The sequence below is a fragment of the Phragmites australis genome, chromosome 17, assembly GCF_958298935.1.
Source record: "Phragmites australis chromosome 17, lpPhrAust1.1, whole genome shotgun sequence".
Classification (NCBI taxonomy): Eukaryota; Viridiplantae; Streptophyta; class Magnoliopsida; order Poales; family Poaceae; genus Phragmites; species Phragmites australis.
In genome coordinates, this window is record NC_084937.1 from 20,681,482 (window position 1) to 20,697,411 (window position 15,930).

Sequence of the window (15,930 nt, forward strand, 5' to 3'; positions counted from 1 at the left end):
ATGAGTCTAGGTAAGATTGCTATCTCAAATGATTATTCTATCTCTACTATTTTGTTAGTTAAATCACTTAGTTACAATTTGTTATCCGTGTCACAATTATGTGAGATGGGTTATGATTGTGTTTTTACCAATGAGGGTGTGACTGTCTCTAGAAGGGAGGACGCCTCAATAGCCTTCACCGGTAAGTTGAAGGGTAAACTTTATCTTGTTAATTTTTCAACGGATGAAGTGAAGCTTAAAACTTGCTTGATGGCTAAGTTTAGCATAGGTTTGCTATGGTATCACCGACTAGCCCATGTTGGCATGAGGATTTTTCTAAACTCCTAATGGGGGAGCACATCCTAGGACTAACAAATATTTCTTTTGAGAAAGATAGGATTTGTAGTGCTTGTCAAGCGGGAAAACAGATTGGAGCTCCTCACCCCGCCAAAAATGTGATGACTACAACAAGGGCTTTGGAACTCCTTCATATGGATTTATTTGGACCAATTTTCTACATAAGTATTGGCGGTAACAAATATGACTTGGTAATTATTGATGATTATTCTCGTTTCACTTAGGTATTCTTTTTGCATGACAAAAGTGAAACACAAGCAATATTCAAGAAGTTTGTGAGGAGAGCTCAAAATGAATTCAATGTGAAGATCAAGAGAGTGAGAAGTAAAATAGAAGTGAATTCAAGAACACTGAAATTGAAGAATTTCTCGATGAAGAAGGAATTAAGCATGAGTTCTCAGCACCTTACTCCCCTCAACAAAATGGGGTTGTCGAGAGGAATAATAGGACTCTCATAGAGTCGGCAAGAACCATGCTTGATGAATACAAGATATCAGATCAATTTTGGACGCCGTCAACACCGCTTGCCATGCAATCAACCGTTTATATCTTCACAAGATCTTGAACAAGACCGCCTACGAATACCTAACCGGTAACAAACCAAATGTATCCTACTTTAGAGTCTTTGGTAGCAAATGTTTTATTCTTAACAAAAAGGCAAAAAGTTATAAATTTGCTCCTAATGTAGATGAAGGTTTTATGCTTGGTTATGGATCAAATGCCTACGCCTATCGTGTTTTCAACAAAACCTCCGGTTGTGTTGAAATTGCACGGGACATGACATTTGATGAATCTAACGGCTCCTAAGTGGAGCAAGTTTATCCTAATGTTCTAGGTGATGAAGAAATTCTAAATGAAGCAATTAAGAAGATGGCAATTGGAAAAATCAAGCCTCACGAATCACAAGAGCGAAACTTAGCAAATAAAGACTCAAGTCAACCATCTTCATCAATTCAAGTAGAGCCATCAACATCAACTCCTATGCAAGATCAAAATCAAAAACAAGATCAAGATCAAGCAAATGATTATTACAACAAGTTTCTTGATGATGAAGGAGAATATATTCAACCCTAATCTCAAGTGCCACACCCAAGAGTTCATCAAAGTGACCAAAGAGATCACCCCGTGGACAACATCCTTGTTGATATACAAAAGGGGGTAACCACTCGTTCTAGAATTGCAAATTTTTGTGAATGTTACTCTTTTGTCTTCTCTTTGGAACCATTGAAGGTGGAAGACGCACTTGGAGATCCGGATTGGGTGATGGCTATGCAAGAAGAGTTGAACAATTTCAAGAGGAATGAAGTTTGGATGTTGGTGGAAAGACCTAACCAAAATGTGATTGACACCAAATGGGTCTTCCGCAACAAACAAGATGAGAATGGGATCGTTACAAGAAACAAAGCAATGTTGGATGCTCAACGCTTCACGCAAATAGAAAGTTTAGATTTTGGTGAGACTTATGCTCTTGTAGCTAGGCTTGAATCAATTCGTATATTACTTGCCTATGCTACTCACCATGATTTAAAGCTATATCAAATGGACGTGAAGAGTGCTTTTCTTAATGGACCAATCTCTGAATTGGTGTATGTGGAGCAACCACCCGGATTTGAAGATCCCAAGTATCCTCAACATGTTTACAAACTCCATAAGGCGCTCTATGGGCGTAAGATAACTCCTAGAGCATGATATGAATGCCTTAGGGATTTTCTCATTAAGAATGACTTTGAAATAGGAAAAACCGATTCTACTCTTTTTACTAAGAATGTTGATAATGATTTATTTGTTTGCCAAATATATATCGATGATATTATATTTGGTTCCACTAACAAAATATTTTGTGAAGAGTTTAGTATGATCATGACCAAGAGATTCGAGATGTCAATGATGGGTGAATTAAAGTTCTTCCTAGGATTTTAAATCAAGCAACTCAAGGAAGAAACCTTCATTTGTCAAACAAAGTATGTCAAAGATATGCTTAAGAAGTTTGACATGGAGAATGCAAAGCCCATCAAGACTCCAATGCAATCAGATGGACATCTCGACCTAAATGAAGAAGGCAAGGCCATGGATCAAAAGGTATATCATTCTATGATCGGTTCTTTACTTTACCTTGTGCATCTAGGCCCGATATTGTGCTTAGTGTGTGCATGTGTGCAAGATTTCAAGTCGCTCCTAAGGAGTGCCATTTAATGGCCGTTAAGAGAATTCTTAGATATTTAGTTCATACTCCATATCTTGGCTTGTGGTATCCCAAAGGTTCATCCTTCGAACTTATCGGCTATTTGAACTCCGACTATGCCGGTTGCAAAGTGGATAGAAAGAATACATCCGAGACTTGCCAATTATTGGGTAGGTCCTTGGTATCTTGGTCATTCAAGAAATAAAATTCCGTAGCCCTATCCACCGCCAAAGCCGAGTATGTTACAGCAGGAGCTTGTTGTGCTCAACTACTTTGGATGAGGCAAACATTGAGAAATTATGACTATAACATGACCAAAGTTCCACTTTTGTGTGACAATGAGAGTACCGTCAAGATAGCCAATAATCCCGTACAACACTCAAGAACCAAACATATTGATATACGTCACCACTTCTTGAGAGTCCACTCTACAAAAGGGGATATCGATATTTGTCATGTGAGAACCGAAAAACAACTAGCCGATATCCTCACAAAGCCATTAGATGAGCAAAGATTTTGTGAGTTGAGATGTGAGCTCAATATCCTAGATTCTCGCAATGTGGCTTGACATATTACATACAATCGATTGTTATAGATTTGTAATTTTATAGATAGGTTTTCAAAAATCTTGTGTGCAATATTTGAAAATTTGGATCTTTGATCTTCGGATCATATTTTGCTACTTGTGATCATTGTTATGTAATGTTGTTTGTTGGCTGATAACAAGTAGTAAAAGTGTCTTATATGTCCAACAATCCTTTTCCAAAACCCTCCTGTTGAATCTCAGTTCAATCTATGCTTTTCTGTCCAGTTCTAGGACCGGAGTATCTGGACTCTACCGGAGTATCCAGCACCTGTCAACCCCGGGGTCTCTAGGTCCAGCCGGAGTCTCCAAGTCACCCAGTCTTTAACTCCTCCCCGAGCAGTTTCCTCCTCTATCTATTCCTTTCAACTCTTTCTTCCTCCTCCCACCGTGCTCCTCCTCCTCAGGTGATTTCAAGCTTTGGCCAAGGATTTCCGGAGTTCTTCTTCAACTCTCTGTCAACACTTGGCCGGATTCTCCGACCAACACTCTAGATCTTCCCTCGGTGGATTGTTTGCCCTAAAAAGTTAAATCTCACACAATTCACCCGATCTATCAATGCTATGATCTAGAGTCATTTAACCTTGGTCAAGATGCTTCATACCCTTCCTAGAACACATTCTTTAAAGTGTTTTTGATATGCCTTGGACAAATCATCAAACCCTAAAGAGATTGCCCAGGGTCGGGCTGTCCGGAGTATCCAGACTGGCCCGGATACTCCGGGGTCTGTCCTGTGAGACAGTCTGCCTTTGTTCTTCAAGCTCAATTCCTTTGCAATAAACTTCCATCTCAAGTATGTATTTCTTGTGTATCTCAGGAGTGTTTGAGATGGAGGGAGACAAATTTCAAAAAGGTCATGCCTATGAAAGGAAGAAAAAGCAAAGGAGTGATCCACATGCTCAAGATCTTCCTCAGTGATCTGAGTCCAGTGGCAGCAGTGGAGGACCTGAGCGCTCTAGTCAAGAGACCCCCTAAAGGTGACATTCGACTTGATGAGAGGGTCGCTGATGAAGGGATACCAAGTGCAAATGTGGCTCGTGGGAGAACCAAGAATCAAGTCATGAGAGGGAGGGTAACAGGAAGGGGAATGGGAAGAGCCCCTGTTACAACAGGAAGAGGTAGAGGAACCTTGCCTACAAGAGAAGCGAGAGGCAAGGGTAAAGCTATGGGCACTAGTTCTGGTACTCCTGGGGATGATATTGAGGAAGATAAAGAAGAGAGTCTTGCTTTAAGGCTCCACAAGCCTCTCAGGTTGACAAACACCATGGACATGCCTAAGCAGATAGTGAATTACATGAAGAAGGCAAGTCAAACGAAAAAGTTGAGGTATGAGCATCCTTTCATTTATGTGAAAAATATCGCTAATCACCGCTTTTGGAGTGATTTCCAAGCGGACTTCTATGAATCTGTAATCCTCACCAAGAAGAAGCCCATAACTCCTATGCAATGGATAGATTGGGATTACATGGAGAAGAAAAATGATCTCATCTTCAATGAAGTGATTTCAGCCTGTGAAGCAAAAAGAGTCAAACATATCATGGAACTGAAATATGATTGGAGTGAAGAAGTGATAGCTCAGTTCTATGCCACTCTTTGGTATGATCGAGAAGAAAATCAAACCATGCATTGGATGATTGAGGGAGAGCAATACAAAATGTCATATCAAACTTTTGCTCACATTTTCAGATTTGATATCCGTGATATGCAAAAGGACAAAATTCATAATGAAATCTCACTTTCCTTGGAAGAAATGGATTTTATGTACATGGATGAAGGAAAGGTGACCCATGGCACGCTTACGGGCATGAGGCCGTTCTACAAATGTTTCAATTCTTTGTTCCGCCTCACTTTGGCCCCCAAGAGTGGAGATGCTACTTCGGTGCTAAGCATGTCAAGAAATCTTCTCACCGCTATGTCAGATGAGCATGCACCTTTTAGTGTTGTGGATTTTCTTTGGGAAGAAATCCACGTCACCTCTCACTCCCCAACCAAGAGTTGTTCTTATGCTCCTTACATCATGTATTTGGTTGAGAGGGTGACCAAGAAGAGTTTCGTGAAAGAAATCAAGCATGAGCCTTATAGAATGAGGCCCGTGAGTACAAGGGCAGATCCTCCTCCACCTTCTCCTACACCCGAGGCTCCTAGTTCTAGAAGGACGGCTCCAAAGCATGCTCCTCCAAGGTCATCTTAGTCTTTCTTAAAGCGTGCTCTCAAGGCTATCTTTAAAGTCTGTACTCACAATGCAACCAAGATCAAAGAGCAAAATATAAGGTTGAAGAATACGGAGAAGAGGCAAAAGGCAATTTATGCAAATTTGGATATTGAGCCTCCCTATTCTCCAATTGCTTCTAAAGAAGAAGAGAGTGAGCAAATTGAGTTTGAGAATCAATGGGCCTGGTATGATGAGGCTTAGTCAGCTGCAGATCAGGGGACGTCCCGTGCTCAAAATGTTGACGAAGTGGAGACAGAAGAAGAAGAAGAGTAGGCCGAGGTTGGTTCATCCACTAATGATGATGATGGCAACGGAGACGATGATGGTGGGGACGAAGAATATGACGTGAGCAGCGAGTAGTTCTTCATCGTGCTTCTCCTTCCTTTTTGCTGCTTGATGTCAAAGGGTGAGAGGGTTTCCTATGTTCCTCTATCGTTTCGTTTCCATTGGACATTATGATCTACGTAATAATTGTGATGAACTATGTGTGGTGTGCTAGCGGTTAATGTGATGCTATGTCATGTTTGTTATGTAATGTTTGTTTCTCTCTTTCTTAGATTCTGTGATATATCTCGTCATATGCATCACGTGCTTTCATGTTCACTCACATTTGCACCCCATGGACGCTAGGATACAGGGGGAGCTCTTGCAAAAAAAATTCTTTTAAATATGTGCATTTGATTTCCAAATCAAATTTCAATCAATGCACACATTTAGAGGGAGCTCACCGCATATCTTAGATTTCAAATCTTTGAATTCATTTATGTTTTGTAAGCTTTAATCGTGTTGTCATCAATCACCAAAAAGGGGAAGATTGAAAGTGCATCTAGGCCCCCTAAGTGAGTTTTGCTGATTAATGACAAACGATTAAGGGACTAATGAGTTTATTGAGATTATGAATAGGGTTTAGTCCCATTGGTGAATTTAATAGACGTTGGCATCCCTCAAAAAGAAAAGAGAAGCGGATTGTAGTTGCTCAATAGGTTTTAATTCATTTTATCTTTTGAATTTGAGTTTAGAAATGACGTACTATCAAGAGGGATTCATTTGATAGTCTTGATGGTGTCTCAGTGCTCAAAGTGTCCTTTTAGAACCAAAAGATGAGAGACACAATCACCCACGGATACCGGAAAAAAGGGCTGAGTTGCCTGAGTCTGGAGTCTCTAGGTTAGACTGGATACTCCGGGGTTTGGCATTTTGGCCGGAGTCTCCGACAGAGAGTCTCGGTTAGTCTTTAAATGTTTCAGGTTAGAGTCTCTAGGTGGTACTGGATACTCCGGGGTCTGGCATTTTGCCGGAGTCTCTGGGTGAGACTCCGCCAGAGAGTCTTGGTTAGTCTTTAAATGTTTCAGGTGGTCGGAGTCTCCGGGTGGTACCGGATACTCCGGGGTCTGGCATTTTGGCTGGAGTCTCCAGGTGAGACTCCGCCAGAGAGTCTCGGTTAGTCCTTAAATGTTTCAGGTCGGAGTCTCTGGGTTGGGCCGGATACTCCGGGGTCTAGCATTTTAGCCGGAGTCCCTGAGTGAGACTCCGCTAGAGCGTCTCTGTTTGGGTTTAAATATTTCAGGTCGGGGTCTCCGGGCAAACTCAGAGTCTTCGGGTCAGTTCAAATTTTGCCGTAAAGGTTAGTTTCTGACAGCGTTCTGTGCTCGAGTTCCTGTGCTGGCTGGAGTCTCCGGGTGAGTCCAGATACTCTGGTAAAAGTCAACCAGCACAGTAACAGCTAGTTTTTAGGGAAAGGGTATAAATACCTCTTCTCCTCCTCCAATTGAATGATGTTGTTTCTGCTGAACTACTTGTGGACAAACACCTTCAAAGCATTCAAGAGTCCTCCCAAACCCCATCTAGAGCCTTGTTTCTTGCTAGATTTGAAATTTAGGGTTTGGTGAGTGAGATTAAAAGCTTGAGAGCAAAAAGCAAATCTTTGAGCATTCCAGTCATCGTCAAGCTTTTGATTCACAATCTTTTACTCTTGGAGCTTCGTGCTCCTAGACGGCGAGGCGTCGCTCGTAGAGCACCCAAGATTTGTGGAGTGCTACGGGAAGTTTGTAATCCACTATCAAGTTGAGTAACAACCCTAGTTTGATCTTTGTGGTCGTTAGGAGAGGATAGGGTTGAAAGAGACCCGGCTCTTTGTGAGCTCCTCAACGGAGACATAGGCACTTCTTTGTGGAGTGGCCGAACTTCGAGAAAAATTCTTTGTATCCTTTACATTCTTGCAAAGTTACTTTGTTCTAGTTGATTTTGGGGATTTTTCCGATCTTTGTGCATGTGAGTCTCTATGTCACACCCGGTTTTAACAGCCAAAACCAGATGCGGCTTATGTGTGCCCAGGATGTTCAACACACATAAGGATGTCACAGGTGAAGTAACAAAAGTAATACTTTTATTAAATAAAACTCTTATAACAATTGACATATATTGTCTTCTATAAAGATATCTGCAGCGGAACAGAAGTACTGGTGCCCAACAACACCGCAGGCAACCGACCGGGAGACACGTGCCTAGAATGTCACAACCTTGACTTGATAGTCTTCAACATCTTCACTCACTGAGCAACAGCATACATGTCGCATGGTATAGAAAAAATAGCAAGTGTGAGCACATAGAGTACTCAGCAAGTGGGGAAAAGTAATGATATGCAGGCTTATATCAAGAATAGGCTAACACATGGTATATTTGCGTAAATGCGAGTAATGAAAATATATTTGGACTCAAAAGAATTAAGCAATTATTAAGTGAATGTAACCCACACAGTCCAACACTTAGAATACAAGGCTCCCCACCTTGCACACCATAACCGTCTAGTACTCCCTGTACTATTACCAAAACCATTTAGTACTCCCTATACTAGAACCATAACCACAAACATCTAGTACTCCCTGTACTAGAACCATAACCACAACCAAACCCATAACCACAACCCATAATCACAACCCACTAATCATGTGAGGATCCAAGTCTCTCCTAACCGTGAGCACGACTATTATAACAGTTTTACACTCTGCAGAGGTTGTCCAGCTTTCCCCACGAGTCAGCAAATTCCATGTTATCGTGTTCGCGAAACACTTAACACACGCCAGTGGTGTGCCGCCAAGAATCACTGAATGACATTTGCCACTAACCAGAGACTAATCCAGTATGTGTCTACCCACTAGGTTTCACCGCCAGGATTTACGCAAGCTAAGCTCCTACCCAGAAGCCCCCTTTTGTGCTGACCCAACACACACTGGATAGACTCTAATCAGTATATCACGCCTTACCCATATCAGCCTCGTGGTTGGTACGTTACTTCTTGGGTTGTCGCTCCATGAACTGGTCCTTACTTAAGTTACTTGAGCAAACACTAAACCAACATCATAACCATGACAACCATCAAAACTACTTTGCTCAAGGCCTAAGGTTCCATGTTGCTAGACCATTAACACATTAAGGACTATTGTTACATATGTTCATTAGTTATGATTATGACACTTCCCAGTATCCCAAAAGTATAGCTAAGCAATCTACCCATAAAAGACACCTGACCATAAACCATCTAGGTTCCAAGGGATGATAAGGGAAAATCTAGGGAAAACCCTAACATAGGTGACTACCCATCATATTGACACTGCATGCAATTTTGTAAAATAAAACATTTAAAAACATAGGTTCAATATGATCAAAGACACTTGCTTTTTTCCCAATGCTGCTCAGTGTTGTCCAAATCTTGGTCTTGAAGTCCCTCGAACTGCTCCAGAACGTTATCGACTAATCGCGAGAACTACCGACAAACAACACAAAGAAAACACTAAGAACAACATACTAAACATCATTAAAACACTTTAAAAACACTATGGTTGGATAGGAATGATTTTAGAAACATTTAGACGCAAGAATTTCCTAAATCGGAGTTAAGAGGATAAGAGAATAATTTCCGGGAGATGGATTAGACTAAAAAGGAAAAACTAGTTTACTAGAGTTATCTTCCTATAGGAAAAGAGTTTTTTGCGCAATCACTGTGTCAGGCTTGATAACATTATTGCGCAAGATTCAACAAGTGTAGGGCAGACTAGACTTCACTGACTAGGCTAAGGAGAATGATATGGTGCTGACTTGGCATACTATGCAAGTACCATCTTAGATTAAAGAAGAGATACGCGGAGATCTAGTATCGACCACCTATGATGGATAGGAAAGGCAGAAGGTTACGCTTCTAGGTTAAGGATACTACTAGTCACTCTATGTAGCGGTGGTGGTTCGGGTTTCGTCGAAGATGGCGATCGGGCATGTGGCCACAAATATCGATGTCAGCTTCAGTGGTGTTTCAGTGAAACGAGGGAAGCATGGTGTAGAACGCGGAAAGACTAACTCAACGGTATGGTTGGTTTTGGAAGGGGTCATTTGAGGTAGTAGCAAAACAACGATGACTGCTTCTAGGTTTGGTGGTGACTGCGAACAGATATAGGAACGAAGACGCTCGCGTTCCAAGAGATTGGCTATGAAATTTATGAAACCGTTTGAACAAAGATGTTCATATAACCCGGGAACATAATGTTATGGCATGGGTTTTGGTAGATCATCCACTGAGAGGAAGAATGATCAACATAGCTGAGACATGTGATGGCTGCGACGTGCTGTGGTTGGCAAGAGCATCCTGGTCATGTCGCTGCATAAATGCGGATGCGCTCCTAGGGTAACGTAGAAGACTTCATCAGACACGCCGTGACATAGTTGGTGCATCCATATGGCTTTCGGATTGACGGGGGACGCGAATGCAAATCCGGTGCGCGTGCAGAACACGTCCAGAAACCGGGCAGCAGGTATGTCGACCTTGATTTTGATAGTTTGGCTAATCTACTGGCCAAACCGGTTGGTGAGGGCGTGGGGAACATCATGGGACATGCACCGGTAAAAGGGCTTGGCGATTTGACCTCTGGTCGGTCGGGAACATCGATGCCAATCAGCTACAGCGCGGCTGTCTCGCGGCTGTCCGCGACGGTGACGACCGTGGCGACGTAGATCGGGCTTTGGCCGGGGCTAGGGCTTGGCTAGGGACTTAGTATGATGCTAAAATAGTAGTAATGGAGGAGAAGAAGGGGTCCTCACCTTGCTTTGATGGTCGAAGAAGGAGGATTCGTGGAGAAGACGACATAGCGCATCACGGGTGGCGGCAGCGGCGGCTCCGGCAAACGGCGGCGCTCCGGCGACGCACGGGCAGGGCAGCAGCGATTTCTAGGGCTTGGGGGTGTATAATAGGGGTAGGAGAGGGCGTGCAACTCATATTTATAGGGCTAGGGATGGCTGGTTGAGCCGGAGTCCAAACCGAACACGAAACGGATTCAAGTTCGAGTCGGTTACGGTTTCCTTTTTCGCATCACTGTATTCCGAGGATGATATCTCCATTGTCCGGACTCCAAATTGGACGTTTCTTAAGTCTAAATTGTATTACTCGAAACGATCTACAACTTTGGTAGTCATTGGAACTTCTGAAAACGCCATCTTGATCTCCAAAAATGCGCCACAAGATAAACTGTTTCAACTTGGACTTCTCTGCGCAGCACTGATTTCGGGGGCCATAACTCTCAGATCCATTATCCAAAAGGTGACTTACATAGGTTCAAATCGAAGTTCTCGACGAGACCTACAACTTTGGTATTGTCAAGATTTGCATTTGAGACCGTTTTCAACTCCAAAACGTCATGCGAAGATGAGGCTGTCCAGGACTCCGCGAGAATTTACAGATTTCATGAATCCTTTGTTGGGCCATCCAGAAGACTTGACTAAGGGTTTGGACTTGAGCAAGATTGAGCCCAAAGACACTTTAGGTATATCTAGGGTTTAGAAAAGAAACTTTTGCATAAAAATTTGAATAGGATTTGAATTTGAATTGAGTTTGGAGTGAATTTGAGAGAAACGCAAAATGAGGTTGAACAAGAATAAGAGTAGATAAGGAATTTGGATTTGGATTTGGGTAGAATTTGAGAAACAGGAGTGATTGGCTTTAAACAAGGATTTGAATAAGATTTGAATTGAACTAGAGAAGGATTAGGTATGATCAAAAATTGAATAGATGATAGATTCAAATATTTTGAATTCCAACCATTAAGATCCTTAACTTATTCACTACTGAGTTTTGTAAAAACCTTTTCAAAATCTTTTTCACTCAAAACACCAAAGAGAAAGAAGAAAAAAAAGAACTCTAATGCATTTATCTGGCTCCTAGCAAAACTCAACATGCAATGCATTGAAAATAATAACCTATATTGATTGATTGATTAAGAAAATAGGTTTTAAACCTATACTACTAGTGAAGCTATTTAATAATCTTGAAAAAATTTAGAAATTTGAGAAATCTAAAAATCAGGGTGTTACACTCTAGCTGCAAGTGAAAAGAAGCTCATACACCTGGTAGGACCTGTGGTGACCTCTAGATCATATAAAATTTCTTTCAACTTATTTTGATTTCGCGCTCCTGTGTAGGCCGGTTAATTCAGGTTAGATCGGATACTCCGGACCCCGGAGTATCCGGACTTAACCGGAGTATCCGGATCTGTTTTAATCCGCTGCAAAGTTTTAAATTTCAAGAACGCCTATTCACCCCCCCCCCCTCTAGGCGACATCAAGTACATTCACCGTCGGCATCTACGGCACAACAGGCATGCTACAAGGCTTCCCCGACACCCAGCTCCATTTCCCCAGTGCTGGAACCCTTCCTCCGCTGAGCTCAAATCCTGTTGTCCACCTCTTGCTGCCACTAGCCGTCTTCACCCTGCCTCCAACCGTCGCAAGGCCCTCGGTGAATCCTCATAGCGCTTGCAAACGTTACTCCGGTGAAACTCTAGCGAGACCTGAGGCAACACCACCATTTTTCTGTCGTCGTCGGCTGCCATCACCCTCCCCAATCGCCCTGGCCACCAGATCTGTAACGTGCGGCAGAGATTAGGCATACCCCTTCATTTGATCCCAGTCAGCACTTCATAATTCGACGTGGCGCATCTAGTCAATGCCACGTGTCTGCCACCTTAGCATTCACGTAGGCGCCACGTTAGCCCTTTTACACAGTCATCATTTCTTTTTATTTAAAATCCTTTATTCTATTTATGGCGTTAGCTTGCACAATAATTAAGGTTTTCAGTACAAAATAAATCCATTTATTCTTTGAAATTATGTCTTTTTATTATTTTACAAATGAACCCTTGTACTTTTATTATTTTACATAAAAACCCTTATGACCACATTGACCACATTGTGTAAAGGTGTGTCTTTTATTTCTATTGCATGCTTATTAATATGAATCCCATGACTATGATTTACTATATTCTTCTATGATTATCCTTATGGCCTATGTTGTAGTTTGGTTGTCATGGGTAGAATTGCTTAGTTGTGTTGCCAAGTTGGGTGGTTTAAATGTTACTCTGTCTAATGGTCTATGCAACATGAACTACTTTGGTAACTTTCTCACAGCAACATGGAGACTTAGGGGCTTGGGCAAGTGGACCGAAGGTAGTTGTGATGTTATGGTTATCTCTGATTGACATGTGGATGTATTCCTGGCGGTATGGTTATTTTGGTATTCATGATGGTTAGTTTACCACTGTGGTTAGTGCTAGTCTTGCCCAAGTCGATGGCTAAGGACCGGTTCATGGACATGTGACTCGGTACAATAATGCAACCACGAGGCTTATATGGGTGCCTGGCCAAGTAATTAGATGTTCTCCTAGTACTGTATGGGCCATATGATGGTGTAGGGTGTGGAAGGTGTCTGTGTGGACTTCCATGGAATGAGCTTGTGTGTACTTCTCTTCTACCTACAGGCACAAAAGGGGGCCTCTGGGGTGGAGTATTCCTCCACTTATGTATGGCTCTGGAACCTTAGTAGGCAAATGCATGCTGGGAGATGCTTTAGAAAGGCCTTGTAGTGAGACCTAGCTACACACCAAAGAAAGTGTGTAAGTTCTTGGCCGGCACGGGCATACAGGAATCACGACTCATGGGTAAAGTGTGCAACATCTTTAGAGTGTAAAACTGATATATCAGTCGTTCTCATATTGAAGAATAGGCTTGGACTTCTTCATGCTTAGTGGGAGATCTTGGATGGTTGGTTTTGATAGTCGGGTGGTGGTAGCCCGATGAGTTGGTATCCAGGTAATAGGATGCCTGGTGAGTTTGATAGTCGGATACTCGGATGGAATCTGATGAGCTATTCTTCTAGACTTAGTGTCATCACACATAGTAAATAGGATGTTGTATTTATTTTGAGTCCTAGGTTAGGGTGGCATAGATGCAATAAACCTGAGTCAAGTATTTCTTGTCTTAAGCCGTCATGTCATGCATTCCCACACTTGTTGAGTACGATATATACTCACCATTACTATTTCTAATAATAAATGCTACTTAGTTGGAGAAGACTATGCGGAGATCAAGGAAGCTAAAGACTACAATGAAGACGGAGCGTCCTAGGTCCTGTTGCCCCCAGTCGATTGCATGTGGTGTGCCCTGAAGTTTTCATTAGAGTTTTCTCGTGTTCTTCCGCTACTGTTTAAAACTTTGGTAGTTATTTAAATAAAGTGTTTTTATACGATATAGTACTATTATCACTAATGATATCACTACATGTATGATGAAATTGATCCTGACATACATGTAGTTTACATCCGATTTGGCCTTGTAAAATCGGGTTTTGACAAAGACTCCGAATCCTCATCACACAACATGTCACCGACTTCATCCAAGTCTACACTAAGAACTAGCTTCTCGGATGAGGGGTTCTACGACAAATTTACCCTTTCAACTGACTAGGTTCTGGTGGCCGATCAGGTAGACCTAGGCGATGACCTTACTAGCGACGACTCCAGCGATGAGGTAAGTGATTTTATGGATCAATGTTCCAGAGAATAAGGCATCAGGATCAAGTCGCCCGGTGACCAAGACGATCATGCAAGCAATGTTCACCACAGGTCAGGATCTTCCCCCACGACTCCCGGTAACATGGATTGTCGTAGAACCATAATGGATTTGGACTCCTCCTCTACCGAATATTACCCCCAAGAAGTCCTTGACATCGAAGACGGGGGTGCAGCTCCATCCAATTATGATGACGATCCAACAAATCTTCAGAACCCTACTGATCCGGCTGCGGGGAATAACATTCAGCACCACTGATGACAACTCTGGTCCAAAATCCCAATGGGATCCTGGACCCTACATATCCCAATCTTGAACCCCACGTAACCCTATCACCAACAAGGAACCTAGCATTTCGGATCTGCAACAACTCAGAGGCTCCTACTCCTATAGGAAACTCTTCGGCCACCCCCACTATAGATCTGACTACCCCTAAAGGCAAGGGTTAGCTAAACTTGATGATCGACATGTCCGAAGAAGCTATGCTTTAGGCCGAGAAATCCCATCAGGTAGCAGCCACGAACAACTCTAATCAAGGGAAGTCCTGCACTGATCCTTCCCATGATGATTCAGATCCAGAGAGACGCAAACCCCAAAACAATACTAGCCAGAAAGATAATTGAACTCTTTGCCACCATAGGACCTCATCAATCAGGAACCATCCCATCAACGATCTGTAAGAAGTCATCAATGAGCGGAGATGTTCAAGGACATCCCCGAGCAATAGTTGACTTCTCCTCATTGACCTAAGCAAAGGTCATCCCGGCGTTGTTCGAGTAGAAGCCACGATCGATCTCTGACCCTTTGGGTAGAGCTCATGTGGCTACTAAGATTGACCAGGGTGCCATCAACTGGTGTCATGCTTTCTCCCTAGATCTACGGAAAGTTGACTGGTCGGTTGATTCTGACCAGGGTCGATCGAGAAGTACAACAGGACCACCAATCTCGTTGAGTTTCTCCAAATCTACACTACAGTCATCCAAGTGGCTTAAAGGGACAAAAAGGTTATAGCTAGCTACCTCCCTGCAGCCCTTGAAGGGTCAGCTAGGACCTGGCTGACCAATATACCACTAGGGCCTGACTAACCAATCTACCGTCAGAGATGATCTACTCATGGGAATAACTTTGCAACCACTTCGGAGCCAATATCCAAGGCATGTAAGTACGTCCTGGTAAGAAGAAGAACCTTTTTTGTGTTATGCAGACGCAGAAGGAAACCTTGTGCGAGTTCAATGGTTCAGTAACACCCAGAATACCATCCTGGAGATAAACGACTATGATGTCATCCAAGCATTTACTCAAGGGGTCAAGAGCCGACGATGTGTTGAAGATGTCGCTAGGAAGGAGCCCGAGACAGTCAAGAAACTCATGAAGATCATCAACAAGATGTCCAATGCTGAGGTGGTGCTCCTATTCATCAATGAAAGGGACCAGGGCTCCAACCCGGACTAGATGACAACTCGGTGAAGAGCAAGCGCAAGAAGAACTCCAAAGGAGGTAAGGAAAAGAAAACTAAAACTGACAAAGCTTTGGCAAATCTTCCTGACAAGCATCTTGGCACATCTCAAGGCAAGGGCTATCAGCCAGGCATTGGCGAATGCTCTAGCAAACCCTGGTGCAACATTCACCAAACCGATGGCCACAGCCTGCAGCAATGTCGCATCTACCACAAGTTGATCAAGGCTAAGGGGAAGAAGACTCATGTCGTGACCCAGAGCAAGGACTCCAGCT